Source organism: Caloenas nicobarica, chromosome 2 (assembly GCF_036013445.1).
Source record: "Caloenas nicobarica isolate bCalNic1 chromosome 2, bCalNic1.hap1, whole genome shotgun sequence".
NCBI lineage: Eukaryota > Metazoa > Chordata > Aves > Columbiformes > Columbidae > Caloenas > Caloenas nicobarica.
Window position 1 is genome coordinate 19029477 of NC_088246.1, and position 17523 is coordinate 19046999.

The following is a 17523-nucleotide window of genomic DNA, read 5'->3' on the forward strand; positions in this document are numbered from 1 at the left end:
CTTATTTATGTAGATTCTGGTTGTATGTTCATAATAAATACTGGACTTCTGTAAATGGGATTTTTTTCCTCCAAATTATAAGAAAACAGTGGGAAAATATTTTTGTTTGAAAATCCTGTGAGATTTTCTTTCAAAATATTTGCTCATGTCTCTTTAAACTTTATGAGTAATATGAATGAGGATATGAAGCATCCTCGAGATGTATTTTTTATTTAGTCTGTCTTTACTTTTGGACAGAAAATTGTTCAAGTTTCTGTCATGTAAAATGTTGACATGTTGGTTGTTCTCAAAATTCTCAACAGTTCTTTCAAGTTTATTTCATGTTACTTCATTTTCTACCCCCACCTCCATATAGTTTGGCATAACCGCAAAATGATAAATCTACGGCTTATTCTTAATGTTTAATGCTAAGTAAATGAAATGTTTTCATCTTCATAACATGCAGTTTACATAGTAGCAAAATATACCACTAGATGATGATAGTGTTTTATAAGAAAATGAAATAAGCCATTGAAGCAAATCCAGTGTTGAAGTAAGGATCAAGACTTCCTGTTATCTTCAGAGGAAATTATGCAATAATAATTAATTGGCTTCAGTAAGGCAATGATAGTGAGATGACTGGCCTATTTTTAGAATGCGTGATGACAATTTCTATTTGCATAAGCCGTACATGTATATCCCACCTTATAGTTCACACTCCATAGTGAGGTAGCATTTCTAGAAGTAAGTTGTCCTAGAAATGCCTGAGTAAGGACACTAAATAAATGGAGTGATAATACAGTTGCTCTTTGAGCACTAATGCAACTTGCTGAGCCCAGTAGTTCCACAATAACGCTACGTCCTTTCCACAGACAGAAGTTGGTTGATTGGCATTTTGCTCTGACCCCAGTGACCATAAACTTTTCCTAACTTTCAGAAATCCGGTCTGAATTTTTTCCATCATTGAAGTGAAGTGGATGAGAGCCTTTTGTAGCCATTTGGTTAGGATTTGGTCCTGGAACTTCTCTTTCAAGAATTAGTCAGGTCTATGAAGGACATATGCAATACTAATATTGTACAATTTCTAGGTATTTAGCGGTATTACAGAACTAATTAATAAAGTAAAATGTAATGTTTGTCTCACATAAAGCACATGAAAAATACAATTTTTTTGTGTGTAGTAATGATAGCACTTCAGCACTGCTTGGTGAATAGTGGGATTACTTCAATTGTTTTTTATTTTGCACCTGGCATATAGGTAATGCACATGCTTTTCCTATTGGGTTATCTCCTATCCAGTGTGAAGATACCCTCATTCTAAAATTCCTTTCCTTGGTGACAAGTCAGCTATTATTCGTCACACTAACCCATAACCAATGAGTGGCAGGAGATGTATACCACAAAAGTGTGGAAATCTTCACATCATTGCTTAGGAAATAAAACAAAAACATCTCATATCCAGCTGAAACTGCAATACAAATTTTGTGATGCAAGGATACAATTATCAAGATGAAGTCCTAGATGATCCTAGCATTTAGTGGCTTTGCATGTTTTGGATCTTAGCCTCATGCTTTAGCAGGAAGGTAGCACTTTCTATAGAACTAGTGCTTGCATATTATTTTTAGAAAATAAATATATTTTTTTAAATCATAAGCGCTTCCAAACAAGTGTCATGTATTTAGAGCCTGAAGCTGTGCTTGATTTACTGCTTAGAATGGCGCTTGATATCTGCCTGGTCTTGAGAAGCTGAATGACACTGCAGTATAAATTTGAAATTACATTAATCTTGGTAGACTCATTCCATGAGATATGCATAAATTTAATGCTGACTAAAGTACCAGTACCTGCCATCCTCTCTGTTTTGAGTTATCGTTGTGTCCTGTCCAATTGCAGGTTTTATAGAACGTACCCTTGTCAACGTAGCTGTGGTCAGAACACTTGAGGAACTACTATTATTTGTTTGAGTGACTTTTTATCCCAGCCTTATATGAGACTCCCAAATGGCCCAAGTCAGTTTATTCTGTGATAACATTCTTCTTACAGTGTTTTACACTTTAATCACAGGCATGTAATTACAGTTTTAGAGATAAGTCGTCTTTGCTTCCCTTCGCCTTTTCTGTTCCACTTTCTATTAAGACTTACTACTGCTCTCAACCCGTTTTTCACTCCTTTGGTCCCTTTTTCATTTTATAGACACTATTCTTCTTACATTATTTTTCCTGCTTCATTTTACTAACTGTTCTCTGTTTCTCTCCTAAAGGGAGTCCTGCTGCTCTCAGTATCCTTCCTTCAGATATGTCTCCCTTCCCCCCTCCAGCTGTTTAAATCCAACAACTAATTTCAGCTCAAACTCATGGGAATTTTGAATTGTCTCGTTCCAACTTCAATACTGAAAGGTTAGTCGATTTTTACAGGTTGTAATTTAAAGTGAGATTTCTTGGTTTAATCATGTAGCAAAAGTGGGCTGTAATTGTGATCCAAAGTCATATCTTGGCATCAGTGAACGTGCATCTTAACTGCAAAGTATCGGCAGAAAATGTTGTATTCTGATGTCTGGCATACAGACATGATTACCTTTCAAATGAAAGGAGATTGCAAATATGATATGACCAGCTTTACGTGGCTCTTTGTTTTTCAAACCTGTCATCATATTCCAGAATTTAGGCAATTAAGATGTTAAGATCTACTTTCATATTAAGTAACTGAAAGTTGGGCATGTAAATTCTTTTTTAGACTTCTTCATACAAATAAATTACTTTTTATAAAAAGCATAGTACATTTAGGTTCTCTGGATATTAATGAGATGAGGGGCTGTTTGTACTTCCAGCATCAGGATGGTTTTATCTGGTTTGCAAAGTGTTGACCTATGTGCCTAAGCCTGGACATTTTAATGAGAAAACCTCCTGTGTTTTTCAAATGGTGCCTTAGTTTTATTATCTCAAACTGGCGTGTCAGATTACTGAATTTAGTATATATACAGGTAAAGTGGGAAAATACCATTTGTTTTTTATTTTCAGAGGAAACAAAGTGGAATCCAACTTAGGAAACTGTAGCTTAAAGTAATATAGTTATACCGTTTATACTCTACAGACATCAGTATAAGTTCTTAGACCTTTAATAGAACTTGTGCAACTGAAACTGGAGGGGCAGCCTTGTCTGAGAGCATGGTTTTACTTCCTCTGGAAAACAAACTGTGTTTTTCCACTTCTTCAGGTTTCTTTTTTTTGCTAGAATGCTAAAATGGTGCATCAGAGAAAATTAAGTTGTTTATACATGTGGACAGAAACTTACAGGCTTAGGTGTAGATCAATACATTAAAAAAATAGGTGTGCTTTATTGTAGATGAAGTTTATATCTGTAAGTCCATAGATATATAATTTACAAAGAAACACTTGATAACATTATTATAACTCAGATTTTGAAGGCTTCTTAACCAGTAAGAATGATATTAAAAGTAATTACGAAAAGGAAAAGAAGGGTGATTGGAAGATATGTGGACAGTTTTCCTCCATAGAAATAGAATGTAGTTTCTTGTAGACTTACAGGTAATACAATATACTTGTTCTCATTTTAAGTTTGTGTATTTAAATGAGCTCAAAATAAGGAGATTGTTTAAGTGACAATTTTGTGTAGAGGCTGTATTGTGACTTTACAAGCTTCTAGCTCAGCAGGCAAAGCAAAAGGAAGCAGCAAGGTGAGAGTGAGACAGTAAGTATAGTGGGTACACAAGAAAGCTCTGGAATAGTCCTCACATGAAATGGGAAGCTGCATGCCAGGTTTTAGGGGGAAGCTATGTATTCTGGAAACACCGATTCAAGAACTGATAGAATTTGGCAGCTTCTTATATTAAGTTCTAAGACATTGGATTTTAATGTAACATAAGAACAGTGGAATTGACTGCAGAAACTTTCAAGCTTAAAATTGGATGAAAATAATTTAATATATTCAATTTTAACCATACTGAATTTTTTCCTGATTGATCACTCCTCTGAAGTTAAAAAGAGGTGAGAGTTTCAGATTGATAGAATTCAAAATTATTTTCAGAAACATGATAGGTTGAAGTCAAGGAAGTAATGGAGGAAGAAGTTGGGCTCGGGAATGTCATCCAAGGAGAATGTGACACCAGAAGGATAGGTAAGAAACATGGATCCAGAAATTCTTTAATCTGTTTGTGATATTGGTAACTTTAGCAGATTAAATAATTACGAGGATTCCAGAGGAAGGCACAACAGAGGAAGCAGGAAAGTGTTTTACTGGAGTGTTTACAAATTACTGGATAGGACTAGACAAGAAAATGTTTAAGGATGAGCAAAAAGAGAGAGTGAACAAAGGAACAGAAGGACATACATGGATGTCACACAGAGAAGGGCTGAATGGCCTATGTTTTAGTAAAAAACAGTGGCATGAGAACTATACCAAAGAGCAGACTGTTGATGAGCAATAATTAGAGCTTCTTTTTGTTCAGTGTGGAAGAGACAATTTAGGACAGGCTGATAAAGGCAAAGGTTGAATAGAGCTTGAGAGAGAAGAGGATGTTCTGGCTCATCAAGTCTAATCCCCTATTAATAGTTGCAACAATATAATTTAATCCTGTTTCATGGGTATGCCAAATGTGATCTCTAAACCAAAGCACAATTTTGAAATGGAATTGGAAAAATTAAATTGAGTTTAAAATGGAAAAATTAAGTTGGGCGGCATCAAAAGGAGCGTGGCCAGCAGGTCGAGGGAGGTGATTCTGCCCCTCTGCTCCGCTCTGGTGAGACCCCACCTGGAGTCCTGCGTCCAGCTCTGGAGCCCTCAGCACAGGAAAGACATGGACCTGTTGGAGGTGGTCCACAGGAGGCCACAAAAATGATCAGAAGGATGGAACAACTCTCCTGTGAGGACAGGCTGAGAGAGTTGGGGTTGTTCAGGCTGGACAAGGCTCCAGGGAGACCTTATTGCAGCCTTTCAGTACTGAAAAGGGGCCTGTGAGAAAGATGGGGACAGACTTTTTAGCAGGGCCTGTTGTGACAGGACAATGGGGCGATGGTTTTAGACTAGGAGAGGGAGGATTCAGGTTAGATATGAGGAAGAAATTTTTTTACCATGAGAGTGGTGAAACACTGGCCCAGGTTGCCCAGAGAGGTGGTAGATGGCCCATCCATGGAGACATTCCAGGCCAGGTTGGACGGGACTCTGAGCAACCTGATCTAGTTGAAGATGCCCCTGCTCATTGCAGGGGGCTTGGACTGAATGACCTTAGAAGGTCCTTTCCAACCCAAATTATTCTATGATTCTGTAAGTAGAGGAAGTACGCAGAGTTTGGAGACAATTTCTTGAGAAGTTCTCTGCAGCCTGTCAGTAGAAGAGAATGTAAATGTGTGCGAATTAAGACTTCTTTAGTGGACAGATGATGAAAGCTGAAAGTTGAAACACTCATGCTAAGACTTATTGTTGAAACTGGTGGTGGCAGCTGGTAGAAGAGAGGTGAAACACCGAATGCTTTTATGAGGCAGACCAGTGTGCTTTCTACATGCTTTCTACCTGTTCTTGTGAAAAGTTTAGTATTCCCATATTGTTATACATAGCTGTCCATTTAATTCTCTTAATTACTATATTTTACAAAGTAAGTATGATAGCAAACCTCACGTTTAAGGGAAGTGAATCTCGATGGCATAGCTTTTTTCAGTGAAAACCATGGTAAGCTAAACTAGGAGTGAGATTGATACTCTTCCTTAAGACTTTTGTGATTTCTTTGATTATTCCTGTGTGGACTGAAGTGGCAGAAGACCAGTCATCCCTGTTATTGTGAAATTGTGCAGTGCACTTTGAAAGAGGCTAGCAGATGAATTGTTGATAATCAGGTTATACATCATAGTTGTTAATTCCATTTTGAGCTCAGATTATTACAGAATATTGATCAGTTTTCCATGTAATACCTGAATTATGGATTCTAGAGGTGCATTTTTTGTATTCTGATCAAGAAAATATTGTTGAAAATCATCCTGAAAATACGAATGAACTTTAAATGAATGTTGCATGCTAGTCACTTGGAAGAAACTTCTAGACAGTTATGTGGATTTGGTCAATTCATGTAATTTTTTAAAATGAATACATTATTTATGGTTTCCAGAACATAACTAATTAAAAAATGTGACCTCTGAATCATAATCAATGCACAATGGTTCCATTGAAGTCTGTTCACAAACAAATCCGTTGATATGATCTGTTTCCTCTTCAGCCTCCAGTTGTTTGAAGTATATTTACAACTGTTGGTTATTAATCTTGGCACAAACAGCACCATTAGTGCTGCAAAATTCCAAAAACGAGCAACAAAACAAGCATTGTTTAGTAGAAATCTGAATGTTTTTGCTATATAAAATCATCTCAATAAATAGTGTTGTCTACTGTCGAAATAAAGAAACAAACGGATTTTATAATGAGTAAGTTGAAACCTTGTTGGTAAATGTAGTAAAATAGTTTATTTTTCTGTCATGTAGCTTTACTTCTCATACACTGCTGCTAAATACTTACATCGTAAAAAACAACAGCATGAGGCACCAGACTATAATTAGAGCAGTGAATGGTATAAAATGTACGTTCCTTCTATAATAACATATTCGGTATAATTTTAATGTATGGAACTTGGGGTTTTTTTGTGTCAGTATGAACTTTACATCTGAAAACAATATGTTGTAATCCTGACCCTGAAAAGCAAGTAATTTCAAAATGGTTTTATTCATTTAACAACATAAAAGAAACAACTAAGTGTATTGCTTGCATTTAATGACCCAGACTCTACACCAGGGTTACAATGATTGTTTACCTCCATGCCTGTGTGTCATGAAAGCACAGCTTATGATTTCCTGAGAAAAATGAGCGTCCTGAGACGAAAGCAATATACTTAGTTGTTTCACATCAGCTTTTGTACTTACAGGCTTTCTCTTGGGCAGGTTGTGAGTTCCCTTTATTTTGCTTCGTGCCCATAGTTTAGCTGATGACCATGTCATCTTTTTGATGCTGATTAGCCATGGAAGAATTACCAATTGGAGCCTGCTTGGTAGAATGAATTCCTATCAACTTTAAGCACAAATTCTGCAATAATTTCACGGGATTGAACTCCAGATTATCTGGGAATTGCCAGTTTGGCATGCAAATAAATAGCTTCAGTCTAGGCAAAATGTGGTTTATTTATTTATTTTGGAGAGAGCTTGTATGTGTACTAGACATTCAAAAACTCAAATATACTCTTTTAACCTTTTTCAGATGCATGGCTTGTAGTCAGTACTGTAGACAGTAAACACCTGTACAGAGAATTTCACAGCATGATATACTTTTAGAAGCTAATGGGCAACAAAAATATGACATTAATTTAGTCCACTGAAGCTACCAGTGTCAAGTATATAGACCTTAAAGTTGTTGCTGTTATCAGAAATGTGTTCTAGTGATTGTAGATGGTGTTGCAAAATAGATGTCTTATGGGCAAGCTAAACATGAGGGATTTGGGACTAGAAATCTACTCCTAGAACTGCCAAAGGGATTTTATCTCCGTGTACTTTTCCATGTCTGTGAATGGAAAAAAATAGCATTTGCATCCTAAAGTAGTTGTATCTTTTTGAGTGAAAGCTCTGTGAAATGCTCAGGCCTGCTAAAACAAGTGAACAAAAGGTCCTTTACAGTTCCAAGCCAAAGATACTCCCAAGTCTTAAGCAGGCACTGGTGCTTTCTCCATATCTCTGATGCTTCAGTTATTTTCTGAAACTTAACAGGGCCAGACATGGTTGAGAAGGTGAGGAACATGCTCTGTTTCACTTCTGCATGTGAAGGCAGGCTCTGGTTCATCCCTCAGGGACTGCAGTGCCAGTCCTACTTGCCAGCTCAGCTGCTCCTCAGCAACTTCCTAACCTGGCCCAGCCCAGATGAGACCAGTTACCAGAAATTTCCTCTTTCAATGGTTTCAGCTTGCCAGATTAACTTCTCCGTCTCAGATGCATGTGTGCATCTCAGCCTGCTGGTAGCCCCTGCCAGAGGGAGAGTGACACGCGGCTGGAAAACAAGTCTACCCATTGTCAAGGGATCCTCGTCACCAAGGGTGCAGCCTGGCAAGCCTCAGGCCCCCTCTTCTTTATCTGAGAGATGCTACTCAGGGGTGACAGAAAGAGCATGAATGTTTCAACCCTAATTATTTTTGAGAACCAACCTGCTTTTCATGGTGTTCTAAGGCAAACTGAAGAGGGCTGTACTATATGTAGTAAAATGTGGCCTTAGGATTCAGCGTTGTGGAACTTCTCAAGTCTGGAGACAGATGCTCTCCTTTCTAGACATCTACAGCTTCCATTTAATGTGATGGCAGAGTTGCGAGATATGAGAGCTTAAATTCATCTCTTCCTTAAGGCTGTCTTGATTGTAAGGAGGAAGAAAGCTATTTCTTTAATTAAAACAGTATTTTCCTGTTGGACACTGCTTAGGGGCTTGGAGTGTTACTAATAATATAAGTAGGCATTAATTTGTGGGCATAGTTCAGGAAAGGCCGTGATAAGCCTATCATACAGTCAGTTTATCAAGTTCATCTGTAATGTAAAGCTTACTCATAGAGGAGTGATCCCTGTAACTGAATGCATCAGATAAGACACCTACACACCACTTAAATATGTTAGCACCATCTAAATTCTTAGGGATTTTTTTTTTAAGTATGAGTAAGTGTTTCAGTGACTCACATGTAAAAGATTTGGGGGAACCAAACAGGTCAGCTGGGGGAGAACTGAGTAGGAAGCAGCCTGATTGCTATGGGGACAAAATGAGAACACGTGGCAGTGAAGAGAGAGGGATACTGAGCTGCGCTACAGCTCTCCAATATCAAAATATTTGGTTTAGGCATTTATAGGGCATATTAAAGCAAGAAATTACTTGCCCTGTTGAGATACTTTTCGTTTTTGTTTATTGTTCCATACTTAGTTATTGCCTTCCTCTATACTCATTCGTGATCTTTAGCTGCGGAATTCTTTTTCCTAACTGAAAAAATTTTACAGTTTTCCTGTATTGTAGGTTGATACTCTGTTTTTCTGGACTTCAGATCTATTGCAAACTCCACAAGAGGTATTTTCTATTCTTTCTGGATAAATTTGTCTCCCCAAAGGTCACATTTTTCTAACAAGCTGTAATGTTTTCTTTTGAAAAATGTTCTCTAATTTGAAATAAATGTTTTAGATTACAGTTTAGATTACAAAGGGTACAGCTACTATGTATAAATTGAGTTTTAGATCTGAAGGTCATTTGTCTTAATTTTTTAAAGTATTTTTTTCATGAGCTTAAATCTTTGGTGTTTTTAAGCAATCCAGGCTTCTGGAACATCTTAACATTTGAGACCTTGGATGTTTTTAAAATTGGTCAGTTTTAGTACAGATTCCAAGCATCAAGCGATTTCATTAAAAGCATTCAAGAGGTCATGTTTTCAAAGAGTAGGATTCTAGAGTTCCCCTGGATACAATATTTGTTGGAAAGCAGTGGTTTGTTACAAAGCCTAAAAATGGAAGTTTAGTCTTAGTTTTTGTTTCATAGTCCACCAAAAATACAGCAAGCTAACACTAAATTATCACATTTGCGACAATACTATATGTCATCATTAGGAGAGACTATAGTCCATATTTTCAGTCTGTTCCACGGATTTTTACAGTGACAGGGAGATGGGCTCTGACGTATTATAAAGGTCCAGAACTTAGTGGTTGCTAATCCTGTTGTACAAATAAGATCTGACAAGTTTGAAAGTACCATGACATGTTTATGCATTGGAAAAGTATCTCCTTGATTACTTATTTGGATGCTAATAATACCATTTAGTGTGTGGGTTTTTATATAAAGATCTGAAGTGTGGCAAAATTAATTAAAAGAAGCCGGAGGGTTCTAATTTTCCCAAGGAATTCTATGACTCTCTTTTACTGGCATCTCTTAAATGCTGTTTCTTAAAACAGATCATAGCATGTGCAATGTTCGTGCAGTGCCACACCCCAGGGGTGCTGTAAGGCATAAAACAAAAAGGTTACTTGAAAGGAATATAGCAGTAACAAGAAGTACTGTATTATCGAAGTGCTTATCTCTGTGACAAATACAATTTTTTCCTTCCTTATTTGACAGCCAGAATATTTAAACAGGGAAGAGATACTATAAAATAACCTTGCAAGAAAACTCCCACAGGATAAGTGTGTCACCAAAAGTTTCCAAGTTGTCACTAGCCAAGGGACTAAACATAGCGGCATGAAAGAGAGCGCTGCCGAGGTGTGAGGGTCAATGGTACACTAAACTCCAGATTATTGGAAGGGACTAAGCATTTGAGGGTTTTATTAGTCTCATCTTTTGTGAATTTGCTTACACCTATCTATCTGTTTTATCAGCCTGTGGCTATTTGACAAATTTAAAGATTCTTCTCCTACCTTCCTTTTCTCTCCAAATCCCAGGAACTGCTGATAGTCAGGGTCAGGAGGTTGGTACTTTGTGCTTGGCCTAGAGAAAGCTGATTTGTCTTGTGCTTTCAGAACCCCCCAAGGGACGGGGCTTTTAGTGCACAGCTACAAATTCTCTATACGATTTTTCACAATATTCATTTACTTTTGTTGAATACTTTCCCACACAATTATAAAAATGAGATAAGAGGGTACATATGGATCTAGTGTGGCATGCTGAGACCCTCTATTGATGCTGGCAAACATGACTTCTAGTCCATGCATTTAATGTGAAACAATAATTGGTTTAAAGACAGATACTCCAGATAATATGGACTTGAACCCAAACTGGCCTTTTCCTAGCTGAGTCCAGTTTAGTTGTCTATATCATGCTTGTTGTCCCTTACAATTTTTGCATTACCATGGCATAGTAACAGGAGGAAGATTTTCCTTACGCTCTTTACTTTGTGGTCTTCTGAGAGCTGAGGAAGAAAAGAAGCCCAAGAGTGTAGGCTTTTATTACTTTATTATCACAAAAGGTAATGCCTTAGTAATGCCTTCTGGCAGTCCAAAATGAGTGCCTGAGTAGGTTTATGGCATTTCTGGAGAGTACACTTCCTAAATTGTTCTTTTATCTGTAAGTTTTAAATTTTATTTATTCTTTTTAAGTGTACAGGTGCTGTTTGTGCCATATGGTTATATGTGGTGCCGCAATCTTACTGTCTCATTCTTAGACAAAATAACCCCTTGAACCAATACCGAGCAAATATATAAAACTGAATTGCTAAACCAGAAAGGAAAAAATGAAATAATTTATTGTCTATAATCCCTATTAGGCAAGTTAACTGGTCTAAATTCTGTTGCAGTTTACAAAAGTTTGGCCCTTTTCCAGTAGAGTTACTTTATGTTTATGCCAATATAACTGAAATCATATCTCTGTTTAGAGATTTTAAGGGAAGTTTTACCTGCAATAAAATCACAGGGGTAGATCATGTATGCACTCATGTGTTTAGAAAATTTTCTTTCTTTGAAAATATTTGAAATATCTTTATTCTGTATATCTACAGAACTTAAAAATTAATGAAATTGAAATAAAGTGTTGAACACATGCTTCCAGCAAATAAAAGAGTGTAAAGAATTTACAGCTTTTATTATGTGCCCCTAGCAAATATGTTCTTAGTTGCAGGTATAATAATAAGTTAGCCTGTGTTAACTGCATTGACATTGCATGTGGGTTCACCTTTGCTGACGTCTGAGAGTACACACAAGAGAGATCAATTCCAAATGCCAGGAGGGGAGAAGCTTCCATGGCAGTTTATGCTTCATTGGATACCAGAGAATCTCCATGGAAGCAGCTCCTACAGGAGATGAATTTTCTAGTATCTGTTTCAAGATACCTTACTTTCTTTGGGTTCAATACAGAGGAGACATGCAGGAGTCCTGCTACACAGAAATTATTGAATGTGTGAACAGATGATTGTAAACAATCCAATTTATTAAGTTTAATAACTTACATTTACCCTGACTGTTGTTTAAGCTGAATGATCTGCCTTGCTTTTACAGCAGGGAAGAAACACACACGTGTTACCCCAGGTCAGCTGCTGAGGAGGACCTGCTGGCAGTGAGTTTGTTGTTTGTGTTTCTCTGTCCAAAGCCAACTTCCCTACTGCAGAACTCTGGCCTTCCCTGGAACTGGATAGACCAGCCTGAATGTGAAGTGCTTCCAAACCTGTCTGTTGGAGCTTTTAGTTCAGGAATAACCACAAGGAAGAAAAAGAATAAAGAATAAGTGAAATCTTCTAATTAGTTATATTGTAGATCTAACCATAGAGGAGTAAAGTCTATCTTACACGATAGTAACTAGAGCTCAGACAGAAATACCTACACCAGTTTAAAATTTACTATCGCAGGTTATCCTGGCAATAGCAATAAGGCTGGTCTGAGTGCAGCACAGTCAGCAATGTGGTTACCCAGCAGCTCAGGGAGGCAGCTTTAAAGCTAACAGAGACACTTGAAACCATCAGCGCTTCAGTACAAATGTACCTTTACTGTCCCTGCGGGACAGGCGATGTTCTGACAGTGGGTGTATGCCAGTTTACTGTATTCAATTTCCAGTTGGTTCAGCACTGTTGGCTTGTTTGCAAGGTATTCAAAGCACCTCCTACAAATATATCAGTGACCTGGCACTTGATTATTTTGAGTGTGGGTGTGCCCCAGAGGCTGCAGGCTGCCCTTTGCTGTACATCTGATGCAGGGGAAGGGAAGGGGAGCTCTCCAGTCTCTACTAGGAAGTGATCCATATCATTTTCACTCATTTGCACAGGTCTCCAGATCAACAGTACTTACCAGCTGTCCCCTGAATGTTGCTCCTTAAGCCTGGATAGTCCTTCTAGTTGCCTGGTGTGAAAACCATGACAGTCCATGTTCTGACCTGCGCTCTTGAGCTTCTTTGTTCTGAGCTGGTGTTCTTTAGAGAAGAAACCCAAAATGGTATCAGTTCAAGTGTATGTAGCTCGTACCCTGTTTCCCCAAAAGTGAGTTCTAGCATGATTTTTCAGGATTTTTGAGGATGCTCAAAATATAAACCCTACTCCAAAAATAAGCCCTAGTTACAGTTCATTAAAAAAGTCAATTTAAATAGTGTCCAGGCAGCTATACATATAAAAAAAAGCATCTTTTGGAGAAAAACTAATATAAGACCCTGTTTTATTTTTGGGGAAACAGGGTAAGTACAGCATCTTCTGTATTAACACTTCATAGATGTTATTCTTAGTGCTGCTGATATACTGAGGATAATTTCATAGCCTATACTTTATATTTCACTTTGACTTTACCTTGTAGTCAAAATAGGTTAACAGATGATGTAGATGCTGTACTGACTGTCCCCCAACCAAAGTATTTGTATATTGCAGTACTTCTCAGGAGGCAGGCTGCAAAGCAAATATATTCCATACTAAGGTGTCAGCATCCAAACTGGAACATTGAAATTTTCATTTTCATTATTATGTTCATGTCTGAGATGATAGACCATGGTAATGTAGCAAAAGATATTATAATTACTGAACAGTATATAATTTCAAAGCAGAAGTCTTTATAATTGCAGATACATCTATCTAAACTCTGCCAAACCCAGCATTTAATTTCTGCAGTGCTATTTTTTAAGTGCAGAAAGCTTGGTTATATTATGAATCAGTTTGCTGCAGCTAAGTCACACAGAAGTAATGATTTTCTATTTCAAAGTTGAATGAGAGACATTGCTTCTGTGGTTTCATTTTTGAAAGCTATTAACTGGAAAGTAATTTCTTGTCATGTCCGCTCTGTTTTCATCTGAGCATTATGTTTTTTCTTAACTGAAAATCATATCTATAATAAGTGTTAATTTGTATGCCACAGTATACAGTTCTGCTTGGTTTTGCTGTCATTTTCCATTTCTGTTGCAGCAGTGTTTTGTAGCTGTGTCTCTGAAAACTTATATCCATTTCAAAAGTCAGTTGTGTCCATGTGATGTTTCAAAGTCTCAGTTTTTCTTTACCGTATGAACTACCAATAATTTTGTTCAAATCCCCATCATTCATTATCTTGGTAAATGTCATCTTCCCTTTGGCTTTAGTGCCATCCACCTTGTTCCCTCAGTGGCATTCAAAATGCAGCAGTTCAGATCACCTTCAGAGTTACTGTTAGTGCAGCCTGCCCAGTTGCTGTCTCCAGCACCAAAAGCAAGTTATTGTTTTATCGAGGTTCATCGAGACTCCATTCTCAATGATCATGAACTCCACACACATGAAACCCAATTGTTTTCATTATTCAGCGGCTAAACCCTATATTTCTGCTCCAAGAAGTTTAGCATGTAGACCCCTATTAACTGTCCAGTGCCAATATTATTAATTATCCAGTGTAATGCTTTTGTAAAAAATCTGCAAAGACTGGTTGCTAATATTTTTTTGGTGACACGAGTTGGAAGAAATAGTAGATTGGTTGTATCATTTGAAATCTCTCCCCAAATCTATTTCACCTAGATTAAAATGAAACCTTCGAGTAACCATACAAGCAAATTGTCCTGGAGCGAAACCAAGGAAAATTGTGTGAAACATTTGTGTGAGACAGAGCCTGAGTGGATAGCGCAGGATGTTACTAATGGAAAACAGTAAAGATAATTGCTTCTTACGTGCCTATGGTAAATGTGATTGAAAATAATTTCTTTCTGAGTGTTTGGTGAGGTTTTTAGAAAGAAAATATTGATCTCATCTCTTCAGCTGGGATTCATCTCACCTAACTTCAGATTTCTCACAGTTACATGTCTAAGTGTAAGTTTATTTGCTGGAGTTTTCCCATATGGTGAAATAGAAGATTTACATGATCTATCCTGTTTTCTCCATTGATTATGAAAGAAGCCCAGGGTGCAAGGATTTAGATGTTTTAACTTTCAGATACCTAAATTAGGAATAGAGTCATCCTGTCTTCCATGAACACATTTCAAGGTCATGGGTGACCCAATGAGAACAGAAGTAGCATAGATCTTGTGCAGATAATGACAGTCTTAAGGGGCTGTCATAAAAAGGTGAGCCCAAAAGGAATGTGGACACTGAAATCTACTTCAGTGGAAATGTTGCACCAAACCTTTTGGTGAAGTGGTGCTTGACTCTTGCTTTTCAAACTCTGCCAATTGTGGGTACAAGTCAGACAGCTGCCAGGCACTAATTCTGTCCTACCTATTTCACTTCGCCAGTAGGGAAGAATAAGGGGAGCCTTAGGAACATGCTGTATTCAATGGCTTGAGGTTCAAGGGACAACTGAAAGTGATGGTCTGTCAAACACTTTTTTTTGGTCAAAACCCTCCTGGACAACCCATTCATAGGAGATGGGATGATGGTGTGAAGTGAAAGAGCTGTCCTCATGGGAATCCTCAGCTTGCCGATCTGCTGTGTCACTCCAGTGGCAGAAAGCAAAGTAGAACAGGCCTGATGGCCACATCCTTCTTTGTTAAGAATTTCTCCAATGAATTTTGGGAGAAAAAGGTAAAAAGGCAATCACAGTTTTTCAAAGAAATTCCATATGAACTCTGCAGACTGTACTAACTAGATGTGTGTTAATGACCTGGTGTCCATATTTCATAATTTCGTTATGCATTTAAACTGTTATGTTAGAGCTACTTTTTTTGCCATGATTAAAGAATCTTTGTTTCAGTGAGCCCAGTATTAACGTACTCCAGATTCCATTTCTTTAGAAGAGTAACAGATGTTCACAGTTTGGTGCAATTTTCAGATGAGCAATGCTGTTTATAATAAATTTTCCTGAGACCACCCAACTCATTTCACTTGTAACTTCAACTATGTCCAAGTGTTGATCTCAGGAGATCTAGTAATTCTGTGCGCCACCCGTTTCAAAAGACATGACTTAGTATAGATGGAATTTAAATATCTATACTTCCAGTCAACATAGAAAATCAAGGTTTTATTGTGCCATGAAAAATGGAGGTGGAAATAGTAACGTTCTTGCTTTCATTCATTGAGTATTCATTGGATCTAAAGATGTATATTGACAAGGTCTGAATGAAATAAAATTATAAACCAAAGATGAACAGGTGAAAAAATACAACACAGCAAGTAAAAAGAAAAAAATTGAGAAAACGCAGATAAATAAAACACAGAAAAAACCCAGAAATGCAGTATTAAATACAGCTTGGGCTCAGGCATAAGGATGTGAAACAGCTGCAATACATTTTGTGCTGCATTAATCGAAGTACAGTATCATTTTGATATGTATTCATCTGGGACATTAGTATCTAGCAAAAATTGTGTTGATAGGGTTTAGGGATGTTAGAAAGCAAGTACTGAGGAACTTCGGGTGACAACAAGTGAACTTTTAATTCTTGTCTCTGCATTGAAAAGAAGTCCTAGAGACTCAATCGTATCAGTTTTGTCAAGGTATGGAACAACTCCCAAAGGAAAAGAAAAGCTCTGAATGACTTGAGACCATGGAAATTAAACAAACAGTTCTGAACTGACAGTAATTGGTACTGAACAAAACAGATTTTTTTTCTTTCCTGACATTTATTGTACTTCATAGTTAACATTTAGCGCACTGTTATTTTGAGTTTATAAACTGAGAACTTGGCAAAAAACACTGAGAGGTTCCTATGGCAGCTATAATGTGCACGTTATCTATATGAACATTATGATTACGGTAATGCGACAGCATGGTATTGAGTCTTGCTGTTTGGCAGGTATATATTTTACAGTCTGAGTTCATTGATGAATGTAGAGATAGTTATAAATGGCATTAAAATCAATGATCTGGTTTGTTTTAATAGAATCGCTCTACTGCATGATGCAAGTAATTTTCAAAATTTCTTGAAAGCACCTTGGCTGGAGGATTCTGTGCTGCATTTTTCTGTATGGTTTCTAGGCACAGTGAATACTCAGCCCTGTCCTCTGACAGCAACTGTTCTCCAGTCAGAACACGAGGATTTCCATAATTGTGTGTGCTTGTGTCACAACAACCAGTGTGTGAATACGCAGAGGGACGGGATCTCTGATCCCCCGGCTCTCAATGGCTTTTGTGTTTGCTCAACTGCCAGCAGTGAAGATGCTATTTCAGCATCTTCCTTTCAGCTGGAGCCAGAAATACCAAATGCAAAGGAAACAGTGCTGCTGTGAAGACTGCTGAAAGAGATTTTTTTTTTTTTTAGTTAAAAATAAATAAATTCATTAATCATTGTACCTCACTGTTAGCTTCTTTTTCCTCTTTCTTATTCAACTATGATAGCAACTAAGAGCAAACTGCCCCTTCGGTAATTCTTGTGTGTTGGTGGTTAATGAAATTCCAGTCTTTCTCATTTGGAAATGAAAAAATATTTTGCCACTGCCTTGGTTGCACAGGCTGTGGTAAATATTAGAAACTATCTGCTTTTAATAGTCTTATAATAGTTGTGACCTGAGTATGTCCCTGACTTTTGAAGAGTGACCTGTCTTGATCTATGACAAAAGGCTTATGCTCTTAACTCTGAACTTAAAGTTTTCTCCATCTCCACTTTTTATTTAGTTTTAAAAAAATATTTTGAGGAAATCAGTTGCCCTTCCTTCCTTCCTTCCTTCCTTCCTTCCTTCCTTCCTTCCTTCCTTCCTTC

At 37.4% G+C, this 17523-nt stretch overlaps 1 protein-coding gene across 3 annotated transcripts in view; it reads left to right on the top strand.

Moving 5' to 3' along the window:
- The window catches only part of PRTFDC1 (phosphoribosyl transferase domain containing 1), a 48545-nt gene that overhangs the window by 7389 nt on the left and 23633 nt on the right, over positions 1-17523 (top strand). The window lies entirely within an intron of this gene.